The following is a 24477-nucleotide window of genomic DNA, read 5'->3' as shown; positions in this document are numbered from 1 at the left end:
AGCAGGTTTAAATCATCTCCTCCTCGAGGGTAAAGATTAAAGCGGTTCTTCACTGGTCACATGTTCAACTCCACTGGTGTGTTTGCGTGCGGCGTCTGCAGGAGCTTTGACTTTTTCTGTCCTTGGGGTCTTCGTCTCCTCGTCTACCTGCCTGCTCGCTCCCGTCCCGTCTGATTGGCCTGCGGGCCCAAATAGACGGCGTGTTTCTGAGCCGATCCACACCAAAGGATCTGCAGCTCAGCTGTCGCAGGTCGGCGCCTCGGGCCAGATCCATCGCGTGCAACCACCTCAGCCTCTAATTAAGCTTCTGAAGGGAGCGACAGCTTTTATTATGAACAGAGATAGAATTCAGAGTACAACTGTTTTCCCTCTGCGGCCTCCTGCGTAGACCCCGCCCCCCTGGAAGGGCGGCAGGAAATTAACTCCAAACGCTGCAATCTGTGACGACACCACACGGCTTTGAGTTTGTGTCTTTGGTTGTGCATTTGTGTATGGTTGTGTACATGCCTCTGGTTGTGTGTTGTTGTGTGTTTGTGTTTGTGCATTTGTGTGCATGCTTCTGGTTGTGTGTTGTTGTGTGTTTGTGTCTGGTTGTGTGCATGCCTCTGTTTGTGTGTTTGTGTGTGTCTGTGCTGGCTGTGTTTGTGTGTTTGTGTGTTTGTGTGCATGCCTCTGGTTGTTCATTTGTGTTTGTGCGTTTGTGTCTGGTTGTGTGCATACCTCTGGTTGTGTGTTGTTGTGTGTTTGTGTCTGGTTGTGTGCATGCCTCTGTTTGTGTGTTTGTGTGTGTCTGTGCTGGCTGTGTTTGTGCGTTTCGGTGCATGCTTCTGATTGTGTGTTGTTTTGTGTTTACGTGTGGTTGTCCTGGTTGTTTTTGTGCATTTGTGTCTGGTTGTGTGCATGCCTCTGGTTGTGCGTTGTTGTGTGTTTGTGCGTTTGTGTGCATGCCTCTGGTTGTGCATTTGTGTGTGTCTGTGCTGGTTGTGTTTGTGTGTTTGTGTGCATGCCTCTGGTTGTTCATTTGTGTTTGTGCGTTTGTGTCTGGTTGTGTGCATACCTCTGGTTGTGTGTTGTTGTGCATTTGTGTGTGTTTGTGCTGGTTATGTTTGTGCTGGTTGTGTTTGTGCGTTTGTGTGGATGCCTGTGTTTGTGCGTTTGTGTGTGGCTGTGCTGGTTGTGTTTGCGCGTTTGCATGTTTGTGTGCATGCCTCTGTTTGTCTGTTGTGCGTTTGTGTTTGTCCGTTTGTGTGCATCCCTCTGGTTTTGTGTTGTTGTGCGTCTGTGTTTGTGCGTCTGTGTTTGTGTGTCTGTGTGTGTCAGTGGTGGTTGTGTTTGTGTGTTTGTGTGTGTCAGTGGTGTTTGTGTTTGTGTGTCTGTGTGTGTCAGTGGTGGTTGTGTTTGTGTGTGTTTGTGTGTCTGTGTGTGTCAGTGGTGGTTGTGTTTGTGTGTGTTTGTGTGTGTTTGTGTGTCTGTGTGTGTCAGTGATGGTTGTGTTTGTGCGTTGTGTAGTGGATGGGGGGTGGTGTTGCTGTCAGAGGATGACTCCTCCAGATGACCCAGTGTCGCAGCAGCCCCCCCAGCAGCCCCCCCAGCCCCCACAGCTGGAATAGTTGTGTGCTTTGATACGGGGCCTGTGTGTAATGTGGAAAACACCCTGGGCCGCTCCACTTCCTCCTCAGACCGAAGGGCCTTCACATGCCAGTTGCTTTTTATAATCCTCTGGAGATTTGTAGTTGATTCCACTAAACTCAGCCGGAGCTATGTTAAATATTTCCCCTGTTTCTTCACAGATGAGTATCGCTCTGGTTTGGATGCTGCGACGGTCGCTTCGGTTTGTTTTTCGTGGTTATTTTCAGGGGTTCATTCTTCAAACCGCGTCACGCCCAATGTCAAAGCAACTTCAAAGGAAATGACTTGATTTGCACCTGTGATAAAACTGGAAAGTGTCTGTCAAAATGATCCACTAACAACCTGGAGGGTGTGGCCTGACACCCCCCACCCCCCAGGGCGTTCGCTACTGATACGGCGCTCCCTCCTGAGGATCGCTACCCCCTCCACCTTCAAAACATGTTCCTTTGGAGGGAATCTGGGGGAGGAAGTGCTTTGGATGTCAATGCCCGTCTACCCAGAGGGGCTGCATGTTCAAACACCCCCACCCCCCCCGTTCCCTCTTCCCATCCTGCCCTCCCTCACACCCTCTGCACTGATCTCCAGCCCATCCATCCCTCCTCAGGCGACAGTCACGTCTTCTTTCCTAGATGTGTCTGTCCTGGGGGGGGGGGGGGGGGGGGGCACATAATGAGACAAACACACACCTACCAACGTCTTCCAACGCAGGCCAAGGCTCCTGTGGCTGTAAATATGTGTGTGTGCTGTGTTTGTGTGTTCATTTATGTGAGAGGAATGTGTAAAGTAAACACCGTAGACCTGAGGTGGGGGCAGCTGCTGGTGTTTCCACACACGCAGATGTTCGGGGGGGGTCAGCCTTGACCAGTGACAGTGGATGGACTTAAATATACAGCAGAAACATATACAGCCAGAGTTTGTACCCACTATATTTATCATGTGGATTCCAAAACATGGATCAGACTCTGGAACAGGTCCACTTATGTGTTAACCCTTTAAGAACATTTGGATCATATTTGATACACCAGGTTCTCAGACCTTTGTCTAATCAACCAGATCAGTACTTTCCTTATAAACCTGTGATATGTGACCTGATACGTGTTTTCTGCCCCCTGGTGGATTATCATCCCACTGCAGCCTGTGGAAGGACTTTTTTTTTTGGGGGGGGGGGGCTTTTTTCAAAATGGCCGCTATCGTTAAATCATCCTACACACTTTTTGCAGGAAAGTCTTTTTAATTTTTAAAAAGTTATGTTAAGAAGAATATTTATATTGTTTTTCTTTTTTTTTTTTTTTTTAATTCGTGATAGTTAACAATACATTGTGAACAGAAAAACAGCAACACATAAACAAAGGGAAAATCAAACAAATAAACAAACCAAAAATAACGACAGTATAATGACAAACAACAACAACATCATATTACAATGAAAAAGAGAATAAATATAAAGAGCAACTAAACAATATAGCTTGATTAGGGGCGATAAAGAAAAGGGGACGAGGGGTGTGTGAATGAAAGTGACAAAGGCAGAGGGGGGAGTGAGGGGAAAAATAATAATTATAGTAATAATGATAATGATAAGAACAACAACATAAAAATATATAATAATTATACCAATAGTCTAATTTGCTAGTATTATTGTGGCGGTGGTAGCAGCGGAGGCAGCCACAATACAACAGTGGGTTAAATAATTGAATATTTGTGTTTTCTGCCTCCTGGTGGATTATCGTCCCACTGCAGCCGGTGGAAGGACTTTTTTTGGGCCTTTTTTCAAAATGGCTGCTATCGTTAAATCATCCAACACACTTTTTGCAGGAAAGTCTTTTTAATTTTAAAAAGTAACGTAAAGAAGAACATTTATATTGTTATTGTTATTTTTTTATACTCTTCATGCACAGAAATTTAGTTACTTGATATCACTGGTCTAAAGTGTTTTATAAATGATCTGCCTCAGACGTTAAATGGGTTAAATGTTCCATATTTTAATCAGATTAATTGTTAAACTAATGACCACAGTGCTGGTTTGCTGCTGTTTTCCTGGTATATGATGGTGTGTTCTTCCACATATATGTTGGTTTGTGTCCATTTATCCAATAGATGTATAAATGTTCCACTGATAGAACCTGTACAATTCATTTATTGTCATGTGCAGACAGTGTTTGCAGTAGATCTGGTTGATCTGACACTAATATTCATCTGGACTTAAACCCATTCTATCATTAACCCCAGACTATCTGTGAAACTACAACCAACCAACATTTAGGACTGGATTAGTCTGGATCAGAGACTCACACCTGGTCTAATGGCATTACTGTTATTCTGGAACCGTGTGACCTGTAGACCAGTGATATTGATTATTTAGTTCAGTTAAATTGTGTTAAACATGTGTATCAGATTTTTTTTTTTTTTTTTTTTTTTTTTATAATTTAATTTGTGGATTTTCAATACCATAACATGGATGCATCATACAATGTGTACATTTTTACTGTCTTTCTTAACATAAGTCCCCACCCCCAGCTCATATATATATATATATATATATATATATATATATATATATATATATATACATATATACATACACACACACACACACACACACACCAAAAGACATCAGGAATATGAACAGGAGTTATATAGCATTCACACAAAGTCTTGTTGTGAAAACATAGCAAAAGCAAAAATAATTAAATAAAATAAGATTAAATAGATAACAATTATATATATCTATATCTATATCTATCTATATATAGATAGATATAGATATATGTAGATATAGATATAGATATAGATAAACTACAGCAACCTACAGTTCTTCAGGTGTTTAGTGGTGATTTGGTATTAAAGTTATGATAAAGTACTCATTCTGTCAGTTTCTGTGTATTTTACTAAAGGCTGTCGTGCTTTATAGAATGTTGCAGTTGATCCTGTTAACGTACGTCTCATCTTCTCCATACGTAAAAACCTCATGATGTCTAAAATCCATTGATCATGTGTGGGAGGGGTTTCTTGTTTCCACCTCAAAAGTATAAAAAATGTCGTGCAAGTAGAGAAGCAAATATAATAGCATTTGAATAATATTTGAAAATATGAATGTTTGGGGGAATCACTCCAAAAAGTGCTATCCGGGCTGAAGGTTTAAAGTTCAGGTGTATCAGATTAGTGTATCAGGTACTTTATAAAAACAGCCAATGTTTCAAATATGATAGAAAATTTAAAGTAAACAAAATGATCTGGTAAAATGTTCAGTTTGGATGTTGTTCAAAGGTCTAAGAAACACCTCAGTTCCAAACTAGTGTAACTTCTGTGTGTAGTTTTTGAAGGGTCAGGTTTCACAGGGTTAAAAAAATCTAGAAAGCTGCTTTACTGTAGCCGACGACTACCAGTGCTTTTTAATATTGGTCTAATTTATGAGCTCCTGTGTATAGCCTGAGCCGTCTGGGTTTTAGCGGCGCACCCTGAGGCGCTCTCATAAATCTGTTCCTGTTTGGGAGGTCTGGTGGCTTGGGCGACGGCTTCACGGAGAACAAAATCACAATCAACAGTAATAATTAGAACAAAAAGTGTGAAAGACAGAGCTCATTGAACAGCTTTGACATGCAGATCAGTGGCCTGGTGTGTGTGGACTCTGCTCTGAAACATCTCCAGTGGTTTTCTGGACTGAACTGTACCTGTGTCTGTTCCTGTTTTCAGGTTTTCATAGGTGCGTGGTGCAGTTCGTGTCATCAGGCTGCACATACAGGACAGTCGCACTAATGATATTGGACTGTTGTCTTGAACCTCAGGGACGTGTTGAACTGCTGTCTGGCTCTAAAGCAAGAATCTCAAATAGGGCTGTATATCTGCAAGAATCTGGTGATACGATACAAATCACAATACTAGGATCATGATGCGATATATCATGATATATCCCTATACTGTTAAAAGGGCAATTTTTGTTTGTCTTTTTTTTTTTTAATGATTATTTCCTTGAAGAATTGAATTACATCAGAAATATGCACAAATACTAAAGACATTTCTATTTGATCCCAACAGGACCTAATGCTATATCACGAACTGTTGCTGTGTTCAAACTTAAATTCTGTTTTACAGACATTACAGTTTAAGATCCTGTTCAAATGTTCATATTCTTTTAGTTCAGAACTAACATTAGAACATTATTTTTGTGCAATTCCAACAAAGGAACTAACATTATTTCATAAAAGAGTGTTAAATAATAATAAATAAAATATAAACAAAAAAGAAACAAAAAAATGAACCTCCACAATATCTGTATTTTACTAAATACCTAAAAATATCCATACTGTACTTTTTAATATCGATGCAGTATTGTGAAATTAAATATCGCGATATATTGCAGAACCGATATTTTCTTACACCCCTAGTCTCAAACATGCGGCCCAGGGGCCAAATGTGTCCCTCCAAAGGTTCCAAACCAGTCCCTGGGATGAATTTACAAAGTGCAAAAATTCCACAGTCAAGGCTGTGGAACTCATTTTAGTTCAGGTTCCACATACAGACCAATATGATCTACAGTCAAATAATAACAGCAGAATAACCTACAAAATAGAATGACTCCAGATTTTCTTCTCGGTTTGATGTGAAAAAAATATTACACTATGTCTAGAAATAATGACAACGTCTAATTTTGGTCTTTGTTTTAGTGCAAAAAATAACATTAAATGATGAAAATATTTACATTGACAAACTATCCTGTAACAATAAAATGTGAATAATGTGAACAAAAATATGAACAACCTGAAACGTCTAAAGAAAATGAAGCACAATTTTAACAATTTTCTGCCTGTTACTCAGTGTTTAGTGTCTTTGTGGCAGATACTTTAGGGCAAAAATAGGGCTGACAAGCCACTCCAGGACCCACAATAACTAAAGTAAAGGTCGTCTTCGAGACTGATGGACGAACTACAGGGTCTTTCTAGATCCGATCCATAATGCACATGTGTAAATGATAAGTTGAGGCAGAATATTGTTAAATTTGCACTTATTTTTCTTAAGAAATTTCTGTTTTTTCAGCTTACTCACATCTTTTTTATGATAGTTTATAAAAGTAAGTATTTTCATAATTTAATGGGGTTTTTTTTGCACTAAAAGAAAGACAAAAATTTGGAGTTGTCATTGTTTATAGGTCAGGTCTGTCAAACTCATGTTAGTTCAGGGGCCACATTCAGGGCCGCACCAGTAAAATAATAGCAAATAATAGGATAAAAACTGATAAATAATGTCAACTCCAAAGTTTTCTGTTTTTGAGTGAAAAAAGTAAAATTCTGTCATGAAAAGGTTTACATCTATGAACTGTACTTGAACATAACATGAACAAATATGAACGACCTGAAAATTCTTACAATATTCCACCTTAATTTATCATTTATACGTGTGCATCACAACGTACAGATCACAGTGGATCTACAAATATACAAAACATTTAAAAGCAGGCAGAATATTGTTAAAATTCCACATTTCAGACATTTTTGTAAAAGGCCAGTCTGTAAATGTAACCATTTCTGTGTAATTTTACTGTTTTTTACATTAAAACAAAGAGGAATATTTGCAGTTTTCTTTATTTCTAGGTTATTATGATAGTATTTTACTGGTTTGATCCACTTTAGATTGAACTGACCTAAAATAATTTTAACACCATTGATTGTTAATATCTTCAGTGTATTTTTTTGAATTTTACAAATTCATCCCACGGGCCGGATTGGACCTTTTGGCGAGCCGGTTTTGGCCCCCGGGCCGCATATTTGACAACTGTGTTATAGGTTATTATGCAATTATTTTATTGGTCCGGGCCGGCCCAGTTGAGATCAAATTGGGCTGAATGTGGCCCCTGAAAGAAAATGAGTTTGACACCCCTGCTCTGAAGTGTGTTTCCGTGCCAACAAACACACACAGCTCAGATAAATGCACCGGAGTTCACAGCGGCTCCACCTCTGAGCCAACGCTTCCACCGCCGCTGTCCTATCAGTGTGACTCAGCGTGGCCTCTTTGAAAGTGGCGCCGATAGTCAGATGTGTGACTAAACACTGTTTTACTCACACACGTCTGTTAATGATGGAACAGTTCAGGTTCAGATCTGCACCGCTCACATCCATACATCCAGGACACGCCCTCAGCTGCGTTAACGCTCCTGCAGTCACACGGTGAATTCCTCAGCCATTACTGAACTCACTGGATCCCATGAGTCACACTTTAATGAGTTAATTCAACTAAACACAGATGATTGGTTCTGTTTGTGACTGTGACGACATCATAGACATACAATGAGGTGACGCGTATCTGAGCATTTATATCAGTGGTCACTTATTTTTTTTTTTTTAAATGATTTTATTTCAACTTTTTCAATCCACAAAACCAAGACATATACTCGTAATAGGGGTGAACGATACGGCAAAAATATCATGTCACGATTTTTAACAAATAAAATCACGATCTTGATTTTATCACAATTCTTTACACTGATCTTTGAGACTAATTTTCCAGTTTGTGAACAGTTCAACCAAACAGTTTCCCTCTGTAAAACACAGCCATAAAAGAAAAAATAACTCAGCCCAAAGAACCTCCAGAACATTTTAAATGTCGTTTGTGCAGTTTTTCCAACATATGCCAAGAACATAAACAGCAACACTCTGATTAAGTCACTGTTGAACATAAAAACTAAACTGCATTTATTTTTTGAGGTAGATTTAAATAAAAATGAAAAGTAAAAATAAATACAAACCACACTGTTTGAGACTAGGAGTGTAAGAAAATATCAGTTCTGCAATAAATCGTGATATTTCATTTCACAATATTGTATTGATATTAAAAGTACTGTATCGATATTTTTAGGTGTTTATGCAAATGCAGACATGGTGGAGGTTCATTTTTGTTTTTCTTTTTTGTTTACATTTTATTTATTATTATTGAACTAAAATACTGTTCTGATGTTAGTTCTGAATTATTAGAATATGAACATTTGAACAGGATCTTAAACTGTAATGTCTGTAAAACATAATGTAAGTTTGAACTAGGGTTGCACGATTAATCGATTTTAAATCGAAATCGGATTTTTTAATTAGGACGATTTTTAAAAAAGAGAAATCGTAAAATCGATTTCATCTGTCTTATGCCTCCGGGCCGCGCGCCTCTGGGCTACCGTAGGCTCTTCCTCTTATCAGTGACAGCGGTCTGTCACAGAAGTCCGTGTAATGACCGGATTTTAAATGTGTTCATGAGCCCGCAGTACTTATAGCAATGTAAGCTGTGGCTTCACGCACGGATCCCGCAACTGAAATAGAACTGCATGCGGATTTGTACCGTACTGTCTTCTTCCAAACCGGGTCCGGGTCTCGGGGTCATCAGCCTCAGCCTCAGCAGAGGAGCCCAGACAGCCCTGTGCCCACACACATCCACCAGCTCCAGGGATAGAATCTCTGTAGTGTGTCCTGGGTCGGTCTATTCCACACATGGATCCCCCAGTTTAAATAGAACCACATGGGGATCACTCATATTAACGTGGTCAACGCACGCACGACTGATGTCTGTCACTGACTTACATTGGTGTCACTTCTGTGGGCCCAGATACCCCAAAAAGAAAATAAATAAATAACTAAATAAATAAATAAGTCCTCTTACTTGCTAAAATTTTCATTCACAAATGTAAGTTCTGTAACACAAAACCAAATATTATTTATTTTTTTTAAAAAATGTTGAACTTTATTTAAAGCTGTTAGATAAATCTGGAAACAAAACGGCTATAAAAACATTCAGTATCTGCCCCGATTTGGACATTGTGTTGTGGTGTATTCCCCCTGGCAAACTTGTGTTATTTTCTTGTATACATTGTTTGTATACTCTACTTCATTCAATAAAGATTTAATTAGGAAAAAATAAACTTCTGTGGGTTCATCACATGATACCATCACAGATTTGAGGTCAGAGCAGTGCCTTGCATTGTGGGCTGCTCATGAAAACGACATGCTGACTTCTGTTGTCTTTTGTAGTTTTACCCAAAAATTGAAATCGAAAATCGAGTTTTTAGAGGAAAAAATCGGGATTTTTTTTTTTTGCCAAATCGTGCAGCCTTAGTTTGATCACAGGAACATTTTGTGATATAGCATTAGATCCTGTTGTGATCAAATAAAAATGTTTTAAGTATTTGTGCATATTTCTGGTGGAATTCAATTCTTCCAGGAAATAATCATAAAAGAAGAAACAAACATAAAATTGCCTTTTTAACAGTATCATGATATATTGTGATATATCGTATCGTGATCCTAGTATTGTGATTTGTATCGCATTACCAGATTCTTGCCAATACACAGCCCTAGTTTGGATGGTTTCTCTTCAGCTGATTGAACAGGTTCTAGTGTTGACATACGTACTTCTAACAGTAGAACACCACAGACCTGTATGTGGAGGACTCACTGCTGCCCCCTTAGATTAAAGTTTACGAAGATAAGTAAAAGGAAAATGAGCTGAACAACAGCAGGAGCCTTTAAACCAGTGTTTTTCAACTTTGGGGTCTGGACCCCACATGGGGTCACGGGAAATTTCTAGTAACTGATAAAAATAAAAATAAACCTTCCTAATCTAAATGTGTGTTGAGTTTACAGAGCCAGTCCAAACTGTGGTTGTGAAAGTGAAACACTGTGGTTCTGTTTATCTGTGGTTCTGTTTATCTGTCAAATGTTCATTGTGGTCGGTTTCAGATGCTGCAGCTCTTTCATAATTCTTAGTTTGAGTTCTTGTTTGTTCAGTATTAATTGTCAGCCTTGTAAATCCAAGCTGTACATATCCTGACCAAGGAAAATCCAATTCTTCCTTTGTGCAGTAATCTACACCTGTCTTTTCTGCCCCTGTCCACCATAATATACATTATATAGACTAAATGTCCTCTAAAATTAACCTGGATTTGAAACAGAGGATAGAAAACTATTACAGGATCAAAAACTAATTTTAGTAAAATTAAAGTCTCTGTTTTGAATGTCTGGGGTTGACACAAATGTGTGAAGTTAAAATGGGGTCACGAGTAAAAACAGGTTGGAACCAGTGGACTAATGTGACCCATAAGAACCTTTAGATCAGGGGTCTCAAACACGTGGCCCGGGGGCCAAATGTGGCCCACCAAAGGTTCCAATCTGGCCTGTGGGATGAATTTACAAAGTGCAAAAATTCCACAGTCAAGGCTGTGGAACTCATTTTAGTTCAGGTTCCACATTCAGACCAATATGATCTACAGTCAAATAATAACAGCAGAATAAACAACAACAAAGAATGACTCCAGATTTTCTTCTTGCTTTCATGTGAGAAAAATATTACATAATGCCTATAAATAATACAAACTTAAATTTTTTTTCTGTTTTAGTGCAAAAAATAACATTAAATTATGGAAATATTAGCATTTACAAACTATCCTGTAACAATAAAATATGAATAACCTGAACAAATATGAACAACCTGAAACGTCTAAAGAAATTTCAGCACAATTTGAACTATTTTCTGCCTGTTACACAGTGTTTAGTGTCTTTGTAGATCTGATCCATAATGCACATGAAGAAATGAGAAGTTGAGGCAGAATATTGTTAAAACTGCACTGATTTTCTTAAGTTTTTTTATTTAAATTTCAGTTTTTTCAGGGTTTTTTTTTTTTTTGGATAGTTTATAAAAGTATTTTCATAATTTCATTGGGTTTTTTTGCACTAAAACAGACAAAAATTTGGCATTGTTATTATTTATACGTTATTCTGTTATTATTTTACTGGTCTGGCCCACGGGAGATGAAATCTGGCTGAGTGTGGAACCTGAAAGAACATGAGTTTGAGAGCCCTGCTTTAGAACCAGCACTAACCTGAGCTGTTCCTTCTGTTTGTAGTAGTAGTGGACTGTTATCTTTGGCACAGGTCTGTGTCTGTTTTAATAATGTTCCACAGATTAACTCTTTGTACTAACGCCACTAACATGTACAGGTTTACAGATTTGTACCTATAGAGCACAGGTGTCAAACATGCAGCCCGGGGCCCAAATCCGGCCTGCCAAAGGGTCCAATCTAGCCCCTGGGATGAATTTATGAAATGCAAAAATTACATTGAAGATATTAACAATTAAGGATGTTAAAACATTTTTTTAGGTCAGTTCAGTCTAAAGTGGATCACACAGTAAAATACTATCAGAAAAAAACTATAAATAATGAAAACTGTAAATTTTTCTCTTTGTTTTAGTGTAAAAAAAGTTACATTACACAAGAATATTTACATTTAAAGACTAGCCTTTTAGAAAAAAAGGTGAATAACCTAAAATCTCTTAAGTATGTGGAATTTTAATAATATTCTAAGTTATTTAATGTTTTGTTTATTTTTAGATCCACTATGATCTCTAAGTTGTGATTCACATGTATAAATGATCAACTAAGGTGTAATATTGTTAACATTGAACTTATTTTTCTTAAGAATTTACAGGTCGTTCATATTTGTTCGAGTACAATTCATAGATGTAAACATTTTCTTTACAGAATTTTACTTTTTTCACTCAAAAGTTCTTATCCTATTATTGATATTATTCTACTGGCCCGGCCCACTTTAGGTAATATTAGGCTGAATGTGGAAATGAACTAAAATGAGTTTGACACCCCTGCTGTAGACTGAACTGAACCAGTGGATGAAAAACTCAAACATGTGGAACCGTTTGGAGGTTCTGTTGGTTCTGTCAGTGGGACCTCTGCATATGTTTATCATGATCCTCCCGTCCTGTTAATTTTCTCCTCTGGGGGTCAGCAGGTGTGAAGGGGGTGGGGGTGTGGCTTGTGTCAGTGGGGGGCGGGGCCTGTTTTAAAGGCTCCGTCTGTCATGTGGTTCTCCGGTCGGGTTTTGGCAGAACAGCTGGTCTCGGCCACACGGTGCTGATTAAGGGGACGGGCCCGTGGAAGCTGGTTCTGATTTGCAGCCCACCCACATCGCAGCAGTGCGGGCCTCAGTGAGGCCCCGCCCACTACGCCACCACCTTTATCATCCCTCTGTTACCAGTTTAATTCTGTCGGTTTTTTACTGTGGTCTACAGCCCTGTACTGTCTGTAACCCTCCTCCTCCTCTTCTTCCTCCTCCTCCTCTTCCTCCTCTTCCTCCTCCTCTTCCTCCTCTTCCTCTTCCTCCCCCTCCTATTCCTCCTCCTCATCCTCCTCATCCCCCTCCTCTTATTCTTCCTCCTCCACCCCCTCTCCTTCCTCCTCTTCATTCTCCTCCTTCCTCCCCCTCTCCTTCTTCCTCCTCCTCCCCCTCCTATTCCTCCTCCTCGTCCTCGTCTTCTTCCTCCTCCTCTTCCTCCTCTTCTTCTTCTTCTTCCTCCTCTTCCTCTCCCTCTCCTTCCTCCTCTTCATTCTCCTCCTTCCTCCTCCTCTTCTTCCTCCTCCTCCTCTTCTTCTTCTCCCTCCTCCTCCTCCTCCCCCTCCCTCCTCTTCATTCTCCTCCTTCCTCCCCCTCTCCTTCTTCCTCCTCCTCCCCCTCCTATTCCTCCTCCTCTTCTTCTTCCTCCTTCTCCTCCTCTTCCCCCTCTCCTTTTTCCTCCTCCTCCTCCTCCTTCCCCTCCTATTCCTCCTCCTCGTCCTCCTCGTCCTCCTCTTCCTCCTTCTCTTCTTCTTCCTCTTCTTCCTCCTCCTCTTCTTCTTCCTCCTTCTCCTCTTCTTCTTCTTCTTCCTCCTCCCCCTCTCCTTCCTCCTCTTAATTCTCCTCCTTCCTCCCCATCTCCTTCTCCCTCTTCCCCCTCCTCCTCCCCCTCCTATTCCTCCTCCTCGTCCTCCTCGTCCTCCTCTTCCTCCTTCTCTTCTTCTTCCTCTTCTTCCTCCTCCTCTTCTTCTTCCTCCTTCTCCTCTTCTTCTTCTTCTTCCTCCTCCCCCTCTCCTTCCTCCTCTTAATTCTCCTCCTTCCTCCCCATCTCCTTCTCCCTCTTCCCCCTCCTCCTCCCCCTCCTATTCCTCCTCCTCGTCCTCCTCTTCCTCCTCCTCTTCCTCTTTCTACTTCTCCTCCTTCTTCCCTTCTCCTTCTTCCTCCTTCCCCTCCTTCCTCCCCCTCTTCTTCCTCCTCCTGTGTTTGCTTGTCTACAAAAGCTCTGGCACACAAATGGATCAGGAAATTCTGGTTCCACTTTAAGCTCTGCCCCTCCCCTCTCACAGACCTACCCCCTGACTCCACCCATGTTCCAGCTCCTCTAACTTTAACTCTGCTGGTCTTTTGGCCTTAACTCAATTGTGAATTTTAACCATTTAATTGGTCCAACCCGATCCTGGACTGTCCCGGTTCTGCCTCCGGTGTCGGTTCCGTCCAACTGGACTCAGGTGACACGTGCGGACCCTCCTGGTTGAGACAGGATCCTCCAGCCTCCTCTCATGTCATATGAGGTCACTGCCTTTTGTGTCCACTGAACACACACCTCAGTGCAAACACACAGTCTGTCACTGAGACCATGGACTGCCATAATTACCCATAATCCTTGGCGCCCCGGGGCTGGAGGCGGGACCGTGAGCAGAGGAAGTGTACAGGTCTAATGTGAGGCTGCTGAGTGACTGTGGGGGCCAAGTGGATCCAATTGCAGGGCCGACCCGGTCCTCATTGTGATGTCCTTGTGGATCCTGGGTCGGGTCTTTGTCAGGAGGGTCCTGGTTTTGTTGTAGACCCCCAGACCTAGCTCAAGGCGCCAAACACCCAAGACCATGGTGGAAACATGAATTCCTTTGTATCGCTGTGGAATGTCATTCATGAATAAGAGACACTGAGACGAGGAACTGACGAGGAACTGACGAGGACCCACTGAAGCACAGACAAGGAACCGACAAAGAACCGTTGAAGAACCAAGAAGGAACCGACAAAGAACCGACGAGGAACTGATGAAGAACCGACAAAGAACCGACGAGGAACCGATGAAGAACTGACGAGGAACCGACAAGGGACCGACGAGGAGACAACAAGGAAATGACAAGGGACCGACGAGGAGACAACGAGGAAATGACAAGGGACCGATGAGGAAACAACAAGGGACCGACGAGGAAACGACAAGGGACTGATGAGGAAATGACGAGGAACAGACAAGGGACTGATGAGGAAACAACGAAGGACAGATGAGGAACAGACGAGGACCCACTGAAGAACAGACAAGGAACTTACAAGGAACCGATGAAGAACCGAGGAGGAACCGACGAGGAAACAACGAGGAAACGACAAGGAACTGATGAAGAACCGACGGGGAACTGACAGGGAAAGGATGAGGGACCGACGAGGAAACGACGAGGAACCAACAAGGGACTGACAAGGAAACGACAAGGGACCGACGAGGAACTGATGAAGAACTGAGGAGGAACCGAGGAGGAACCGATGAGGGACCGGCGAGGACCCGTTGAAGTCAGACCTGCAAATGAACCCAATTATAATGAAGAGTGAAAATAAACACGAACTTTAGCAGAAACTTTCATCCAAGAAACCACAAACAGGACATTATTTCTGTATTTCTGAATGTTCTGCCATAAGGACATGATGTAAAAGCAACAAAATAATAACTTAATAATACTATAATAATCTATAAATAATGACAACTCCAAATTTCTATCTTTGTTTTAGTGCAAAAATAATAATAAATTCTGAAAATACGTACGTTTACGAACTATTTAAAGAAAAAGAGGTGAATATCCTGAAAAAACATTTCTTCAGAAAAATAAGTTCAGTATTAACAATATTATGCCTTGATTTATCATTTATTCATGTATTTATATGTGTATTACAGATCAGATCTACAAAGGCACAACACATTTAATAACAGGCAGAATATTGGTAAAAATGTTGTTTAGATATTTTATTTTGTTCATATTTGTTTAGGTTATAATTTATAAGAACCAAAAACTGAATCTTCTTCTTAGGTTTTACTGTATGTGTCAAAAATATTATATTCATATCACAGTAGTGGATTAAAACTATTAGAATAAGACTGTTTATCAGACTAAAAACAAAAACTCACATGATCCTTCACTGTTTTACTCTTTTGTTATTGTTTTAATTCAGACACATTTTATTTATGTGTATTTAACATGTTATTGTTAATGTGTTTAAATCCTAAAGGAAACAAGATGGGGAAGTTCTGGAGCAAAGCGAAACACCAAAGCTCCGCCCCCTTTTTACAGGATTCAGACATTTACTGATAAACGCAGTAAAAGTATAAACTACTGTCCCAGTCCGACGCATCAGCCTCATCTGTTTCTGTTCAGCACCATGTTTAGCCCGAGGGATGAAGGTGTCGGCGTTGGCGTCGACCTCTGTCGATGTGGGGGCCGGGGCCAGTAGCTGGTACCCTACCAGGACGCCCAAGTACCAATTTAAGAGCTTACCTCTGATATGACAGCGGCAGTGATGACAGAGCATGCTCTGATTTAGGATCCGCCCCCTTTAATCCCAGGTACCAGAGGATGGAGGAGGACCAGCAGTACCACAGTGCCACCGTGCTTCTGCTGGTCCGTAACCATGGGTTACAGGTAACCACAGGTTACGATCACTAACCATGGGTTACAGTCGGTAACCAGGGGTTACAGTCAGTAACCAGGGGTCTGTTCAGTCCCATGGAGTCAGTAAATGATCCAATGAATATGTTAGAATAAGACAAAACAGAGAAATGTGTGAAATGACTGAGTTTGATTGGATCGATGTTTGAGTTCTGTCTCAGAGAATTAAGGAGCAGTTTGACTCCACTTCCTCCTCCCCCTCTTCCTCCTCCCCCTCTTCCTCCTCCTCTCTCTCCTTTTCCTCCTCCTTCTCCCCCTCTTCTTCCCCCTCTTCCTTCTTGTCACCCCCCCCCCCCCGTTAGTGTCTGTTTTGCTGTAAACACCATGTTACTAAACACTCGTGTCATATATGTGTATACACACACACTCCTGTCATACATGTGTATACACACACACACACACACACTCCTGTCATACATGTGTATACACACACACACTCCTGTCATGCATGTGTATACACACACACTCCTGTCATACATGTGTATACACACACACACACTCCTGTCATACATGTGTATACACACACACTCCTGTCATACATGTGTATACACACACACACTCCTGTCATACATGTGTATACACACACACACACACACACACACACACTCCTGTCATACATGTGTATACACACACACTCCTGTCATACATGTGTATACACACACACACACACACACACTCCTGTCATACATGTGTATACACACACACACTCCTGTCATACATGTGTATACACACACACTCCTGTCATACATGTGTATACACACACACTCCTGTCATACATGTGTATACACTCCATCTACATGTGTTCTCTGTGCGGGTTCATCTCTGACTGTTTTCTTGGATTCAGATGTTATCGTCCATCTCTGTGTCCAGTTTTTCAGACTTCCGTTACTAAAGATAAGGATAATTACTGATGTATTTAACTGACTGTCAGTTGGAGGGTCCTTCAGTTCTGCAGTCTGTGTTTAGTTCATTTAACCAATAAACTCTGGTGGAGTTTATCCTCTCACATATTAAGCACACGTAAAACTTCATGCTATAGTATTGCTATATTATTTTGGGTCAGAATTCAAAAGTTGGTTTTGCATGATTTTTTTTTTTTTTTATTCTTATCCATCCACTAACATGATCCCATTATGAACACTGTTAAATTCCTACACTAACACCCTTCTACAACACATTTAACATTTGACCTAGAACAAAAAATAATGATGTATATTAAGCAATGTTGATGTTAATCATTGATATATGTCAGGATGGAAAAAAAAAACTAATACAATTTATATGCAAAATATTGGGGTGAAAATTTTTGTTTTGTTTTGTGTTTTTTGCATCCAAACGTGGGTGTGTGTGTGTGTGTGTGTGTGTGTATATATATATATATATATAATGTATATATATGTGTGTATATATGTATATATATGTGTGTGTATATATGTATATATGTGTGTATATATATGTGTGTATATATATGTATATGTATATATATATATATATATATATATATATATATATATATATATATATATATATATATATATATATATATATATATATATATTTTTTTTTTTTTTTTTTCCCTTTTTTTTTCATTTTCATTGTATTTGTTGATTTTGAGCCTTTATAGAATACATACAAATTCAAAATTCCAAATGAATTCATCTACACTCGAAAAGGAGTGGGAAGAAGAAAAACGTATTTAATCCCACCCCCATTCTCTGGTCTGGATCTGGGTCTGGGTCTGGATTAGTGGATTTGGTTCTGGTTCTGGGTCTGGATCAGTGGATCTGGATCTGGGTCTGGGTCTGTCAGTTCAGCACAAACGACAACAAAATACAACAACACACATTCTACACCAAGTACACAAACATAAACCTTCGTTGTTCCTGTGACAGTAAAGATCTAGTCTTCTTCTCCTTCTTCTTCTTCTCCTTCTTCTTTTTCTTCTTCTCCTTCTCCTTCTTCTTCTCCTTCTTTTTCTTCTTCTTTGTTGTCTTCTTTTTCTTCTTCATCGCCTTCTTTTTCTTCTTGTTTGTTGTCTTCTTTTTCTTCTTCATCTCCTTCTTTTTCTTCTTGTTTTTTGTCTTCTTTTTCTTCTTCTCCTTCTTCTTTTTCTTCTTCAGTGACCAGACGACTGTTGGACTCAACCAGCAGTAGGTTGTGCATCTGTGTGTGTGTGTGTGTGTGTGTGTGTATGTGTGTGTGTGTAGCTGTGTGCATCGGCAGGCGAAGCGTCTTCAAAGCTCTGTGGTCGGTTGTGTGTTGTGTGTCTCTGTGTGTGTGTTGTGTGTCTGTGTGTCTCTTTGTGTGTGTGTGTGTGTGTTTACTCTGCTCAGTGGAGTCACATTCCTCTGTCTCATTTTTCCATTTCATTCCATGAGGAGCTCCGTGCTCCTGGCCTCGTGCCCACGCCTCAGTGGTGTTTACCCCTCCACCCCCTTCCCCTCACCCCCACCCCCCCTCCCGTATACACCATCCATACCTCTGCTCACCCTCCACTGGACCCAGCTGGAGTCAGAGGAAACACCGGAAAGGGGACGGGGGTCACATGATCACATGCACGGCGGCACCCCCCCCACCCCCCCTCAGGTGGATATCCAGACGCACACATGTCAGTCTGGGTCTGGGTCTCTCAGTACATTCCCTGAGCGTAAATCAGGCCGTTCAAAGCCGCCGAAAAGAAAACAATTACGCTGCCAATTACAAGGTGTGTTTGAAGCGGGCGGCGGTGACATCACAGAGCGCCCATGTGTTTGTGACTATTTACCCTGGGGTTGCTAAGGGTTGGACAAGTGTGTGTGAGGGCTGGACGAGTGTGTTTGTGTGTGTGTGTGTGTGTGTGTGAGGGCAGCGACCACAAGAACATTAGAGCAGAGTAAAAATACCGTGGAAAAGCCCTTCATTTGGTTGTTGTGTTTACTTGCTCTCTGCCTTTATGACTGTGTTCCTCCAACATCAGCCACAGGTGATTATGGGATTCCCTGGGAGGTGGGGGGGCGGGGCCAGGCAGTGTGGGGCGGGGCAGGGTGGGGTGGAGGAACGGTGACATCTGTGGATAAATATGCCACGTTTCAGGAACATGATTTATGGCATCAACTCTAACCCAGATTCAATAAAGCAGATACGCAGAAGAGTCCCAGGTTGACTCTTCATCTTCTCCTCTTCCTCACACGACTCAGACTTCAACACAAACTTTACATGTTGTACTGGACTGGTGTGACCTGTGGACCAGGTCTATCACACCGGCCCAGGAGCTGCTGTGAAGACGCCGCGTTCGTCTGCGTCTTCATCGTTGTCTCCATTGTCTTCATTGTCTTCATTGTTGTCGTTTTTATCGTTGTCTTCAGCTTCATCGTTGTCATCTACATCGTCTTCGTCATTGTCTTCGTCATCTTTGTTAGCATTTTCTTCAAACATCATTTTCTTCTCTGACTAAACTACTGGTCAGATTAATTTCATATTATTTTATGTATATTTCTTGGAACAATGTCTACAAAGTTTATTCACAGTTTTGACAAATTCAGATTTTTTACATTTTCTAAATCTTCTAACTGTTCCTTTCCTTCTACTTGTCCATCTGTTGATGGTTTAGAATATGTAAATGGTACCAGATATCAGTCTAGTTCCTAATGGTCACTGATAGAAGTCATATATGGACTGTGATTGGATGAGTTGAGTTCAGAAGCAGGACTGGAACATAGAACAGAACCAGGGCTGGAACATAGAACAGAAGCAGGACTGGAACATAGAACAGAACCAGGGCTGGAACATAGAACAGAAGCAGGACTGGAACATAGAACAGAACCAGGGCTGGAACATAGAACAGAAGCAGGACTGGAACATAGAACAGAACCAGGGCTGGAACATAGAACAGAACCTGACAACCTCACACATTCAACTGGTTCTGATCCACATAGAACGGACAGGGACACTGGTTCTGTTTTTGTTGTTTAGGTCCAGGTTTGGACTGTTGGACCATTTTCTTTTTTGTTGTTGAGTTCAAAAGGTTTTGGATGAACTGACCTGAGCAGAGGTTTCTGTTGTCGTGGTATTAAATGACCCTTCAGTCTTTCAGAGTTGATGTTCTGACTCTGTCGTCTGCTTCTGTTTCCTTCTGTTTAACCTCTTTAAGAACAACAGGTTTCTACGGTGGGGGGTTCAACCCACAGCCCACTGTTTTACATGTGAACCCATAAAAAAAAAAACACCTGTTGCTTATTAAAGTCAAGTGTTTAGTGTGGTTGATCTGCTCCTCTGCCCCTGCACAGGCTTTAGTGTTTGGTTTAGAGGTCTGAACTGGTACGCTGCAAAAAATGAACATCTGACACATGTGAACGGACCGCAATGTGGAATATTTATCTCAAAGATCATTTTTTACATTTATTTACTCATTCAGATGTAATATTGTTCAGATTATTTCAGTTACCTCAGTGAGATTGTAATGGCTTTACCTTTAGCCACTACTACGGTGTGGAAGGGTTCAACCTGTTGCATTTTCGACGCGTGCATAAATGAATGTCTGGCTGGGTTTCTTTGTCTTCTTTGGACATGCCAATCCATTTATTCAGCAATATTAAGCCCAAGAGTTCATTATAAGTCACAATTGTCTTTCCATATTCTTTTTACAAATAAACAAAATAGGCTCTTTAACACAAAAAAACAGGCCTTTTTTGCAGTGGAGAATCCACTTAAATGTCTATTTAACCTTTTCTTAAATGATTTATCACCATTTATTTTAATAGTATCTTCTGGATTTTTGCATTTTTTTCAGTGTAAATCATGTATTTTCATATATTTAATTCACTGATCATGTAGATGTTCATAAAAACTCAAAGTTAAGGGTTAATATGTCAGAAACAGACCTGAATAAAAAGGGACTTTTTCTGTCAAATATATCAATAACTGAACATAAAAACAAATGACTCCATCCACTGTCATTTATCAAACTGAATGATTTATATTTTTTATTCAATTTTGTTCAGTTTGTAGCTTATTTTGTTATTTTTTTCTTTTCATGTTTGTCATTTAGGTTCATTTTATTGATGACTTTGGATGTTTTTGTTCGTTTTATTCCTTTTTACTTAATTTTGTTCATGTTATTCCACTGTCATTGATCCAACTCCATGGGTTTTACTGGTGAATCAGTGTTGTAGAAGATGACGGTGTTTCCACGGTAACTACGGAGCCTCTGAACATCCAAATATGGCTGTATCTGATGACCATGAAAAGATGAAGATCTGTATTTTACACCAATTATTGACATGAATTGATAGGATTATTGGATCAACAGGTATTAAACAGTTTAGATCAGTAGATGGTTCTGGTTGACAGTGGACGTTTGGATCTTTAAGGGTTAAACCAGAGCTAAACGTGGATTTAATTGTTAATGCGATGCTAACATCAGTTAAACTCCTCGTTCAATCATCATTTCTTTCTCATCGCTGATTCCTCATGTTTTGTTGAATGCTGTTGGTTTTGTGTCTGATGTTGTGGAACCTGAGAGGGTCCTGTGGTGCCCCCCCCCCAGTCCCCCCCCCAGGCCAGGGCCGGGTTGAAGGAAGCCTGAAGGATGTGTGGATGTGGCCCCTGTGCTGACAGGGACCACAGATCAGTGCAGAAATAACAATTGGGGGGGTCAGTGCCATGCCACTGTGTAATGACACGGAAACGCTGTGTTTGTGTTGACATGAGGCCGTGGAAATGGAAAGGGTTCAACAGACCCTCAGAGGGGTCTGAGGGGTTTTGAGGGGTCCAGGCCCTTGGAGTGGTCCAGGGGTTCCAGGGGTGTTGAGGGGTCCAGGGGGTCTGAGGGGTCCAGGCCCTTTGTAGGGTCCAGGGGGTTCAGGCCCTCAGTGGGATCCCAGGGGTCCAAGGGGGGGGACATGGGGGTGTGAACACGCCAGAGCACTGGACCTGCTGTGGAAGCCCCTCTCAGAGCAGCATCTGCAGCGCCTCCATCCATCCTCCTAATTGACCAGGTGACTGTGGTACCAGAGGGGGTGCTGGTGAGTTCACATGCTCATCAGAAACTGGGAAAACTCAGACTCTGTATTGGTCACTGAGTCCGTTTCCATAAAGCTATAAATCCAATAACTGTTATTAATCAGATAATTATAATAATCAGATGTGATGCGTTTACTGTCACTTCAGAAGTACAATATTCCAAAACCCTGGTTTAGACATTTCAGTTCATTATTGGATTTATTTCAGTTCATATGTACGTAGTGACGTAGAATCCAATTTCTGTTATTGTCTTCAACTGACAAAGTTTTGTTCATTTTTTTCATTATTTTACTACATTTTTGTTCAGTTTTGCCCATTTCTTCATAACTTTGCTCAGTTTTTGTTTAGTTTTTTCTTCATTTTGTTCATTATTTTACCAAATATTTTTTTGATTTTGTTAATTTGTTCATTATTTTATTCCATTTTTGTTTTGTTTTGTTTTGTTTAAGTCTATTTACAGTAGGATCAAACTTCATGTTATTGTCTTCAACTCACATTTCTATGATTTATTTTTTTTTCTCCACATCCAGTAAAAAAATAGATAAATAGGTAAAATATATACAGAATAAAATATACAATAAGTGCAGGAAAATAAACCCTTTTGCATTAGTGCAGTATTTATTGCACATGGCTCAAGTATTTTAGCAAAGTGTGAACATAAACAAAACAGAAACAAAAAGCGTTTAATGAGGTAATTATTGTCATCATCAGCCTTAATAGGAGATGAGCTGTTTTTTCGTTTTGAGTTTGATACTGAAACTGTTAATCATGTACAACGTTGTTAATTACTGTCATTAATCAGTAACCAGGTGATTACAGGGAAACCAGTGGGTTAATGGTAGAAAGGCAGGGCCGTCCCAACAGCATTATGGGCCCCAGGCGAAGCTGTGTACTGGGGCCCCTGCCACAACTACTACAGGAAGTATTATTGGATGGAAGTGAGTGGTCTTCAGGAGGTCATTGTCCATAACCATTGTGTACAAAGAGGATTTTATATATGCTTAAGTCTTGAAAAAGAACGTTCTCCTGTCCAGTTGGTCCCCATCCTGCACATGAACACTCTGAGGGACATTTGAACCTTCAGGAATGCATAGTTCAAATTGTTGGAAATTACTTTTCTGTACAAATTCTAGAACAAAATTTAAAAAAAAAAAAAATTGTAAAATTATTTTAAAAAATTCCTGTACAAAATACAACTATCTACATAAAATGATTGAGAAATTCTAGTGCAAAATAAGACAAATCTATAAAAACAATGGAAAATTTTGAGTTAAAAAAAAAAAATCATAATAATTGAAAAAAAGCAGAAAAGAACTTAAATTAGCAATTAGTTACGTAAGTCTACGCCTTTGATGGGTATGAATCATATATGATACAAGGGTCATTAAAGGGTTAGCATACACAGATTTATTTTATTTAACCAGGTAAGCTAGTTCAGAACTCATTCTCATTTACAATAACGACCTGGACAGGAGGCAGCACACAAACAGAATGAGTAGCAGCACAGTTTGGATGTACAAACGAAAGAACAGATTAAATATACAACCAACGAACAAGTAGGATGGACAGCAGAACCAGACATATAACAAATAGAAAAGCTAAAAACAGGCGCAGTGGTCTAGAAGTGAATCTCAAACTAATCTCAGATTAGTATGGGGCCCCTTTGGGGGGGGTGGCATCAGGCCCATGTGTTCAGACGCACCTGTCTAAAGGCTCTTTAAATGATTTATAAAGAGCCAATAACTTCCTTCCATATGTTGAATACGTGGGTTTTTGCTGTTTTCTGTAAATGCAGGTTTGTGGTGCGTTCAGGTGCAGCTCAGCTCCTGTATTTTCCAGTTTGTCTGAATGAGCGAGGGCGTGGTCCTGAACCCGCCTGGCGTCTCCTGCACAAAGGTCGTCCCAGTTCAACTTTCTTTTTTTTCCTTTTGTGCAGACGGAAAAGATAAAAGATGAGAAACGCAGAGGCAGGAATCTGTGACTGAACCTTCTAATTAATGTCAGATTTATTCTCGTATCCGTCCGATGCCGTTCACTCCTGCTCGGCCTCCTGTTGTCGGACCTCCTCCTCCTCCTCCCCGTCCCGTCTCCGTCTTCTTTTTCTAATCCTTTCATGCAGAGACAGTCTGACGGCGCTGGAGTCGGGGGAAGCGCTCCTCCTTCCAGAAAGCGCCCTGGTAAATGTGGGCCTGCTGGTAATTATTGGGCCTCATTATGGGCTCCGGTTTCCTCCAGTCATTCTCTGCGGTGAGCGTTACTGGATATGGGGCTGACACTGTCAATAAAGCCCGGGGAAAGATGACACGCCTTTTGTTTTG

At 40.7% G+C, this 24477-nt stretch overlaps 1 protein-coding gene and 1 long non-coding RNA gene across 2 annotated transcripts in view; one reads left to right on the top strand and one right to left on the bottom strand.

Annotated features, from left to right (window-relative positions):
* Positions 1 to 24477, top strand: part of rnf43 (ring finger protein 43) — a 126609-nt gene that overhangs the window by 49734 nt on the left and 52398 nt on the right.
* Positions 9224 to 23566, bottom strand: LOC115432386 (uncharacterized). The gene is made up of 3 exons (XR_003937197.1): positions 23495 to 23566; positions 11473 to 11481; positions 9224 to 9235 (listed from the first exon to the last, which is right to left on the bottom strand). It is a non-coding gene; the product is annotated as an uncharacterized LOC115432386 (long non-coding RNA).

This window comes from Sphaeramia orbicularis, chromosome 14 (genome assembly GCF_902148855.1).
Source record: "Sphaeramia orbicularis chromosome 14, fSphaOr1.1, whole genome shotgun sequence".
Classification (NCBI taxonomy): domain Eukaryota; kingdom Metazoa; phylum Chordata; class Actinopteri; order Kurtiformes; family Apogonidae; genus Sphaeramia; species Sphaeramia orbicularis.
The sequence above is the reverse complement of the archived record's forward strand: the minus strand, read 5'-3'. Positions and strand labels throughout refer to the sequence as shown.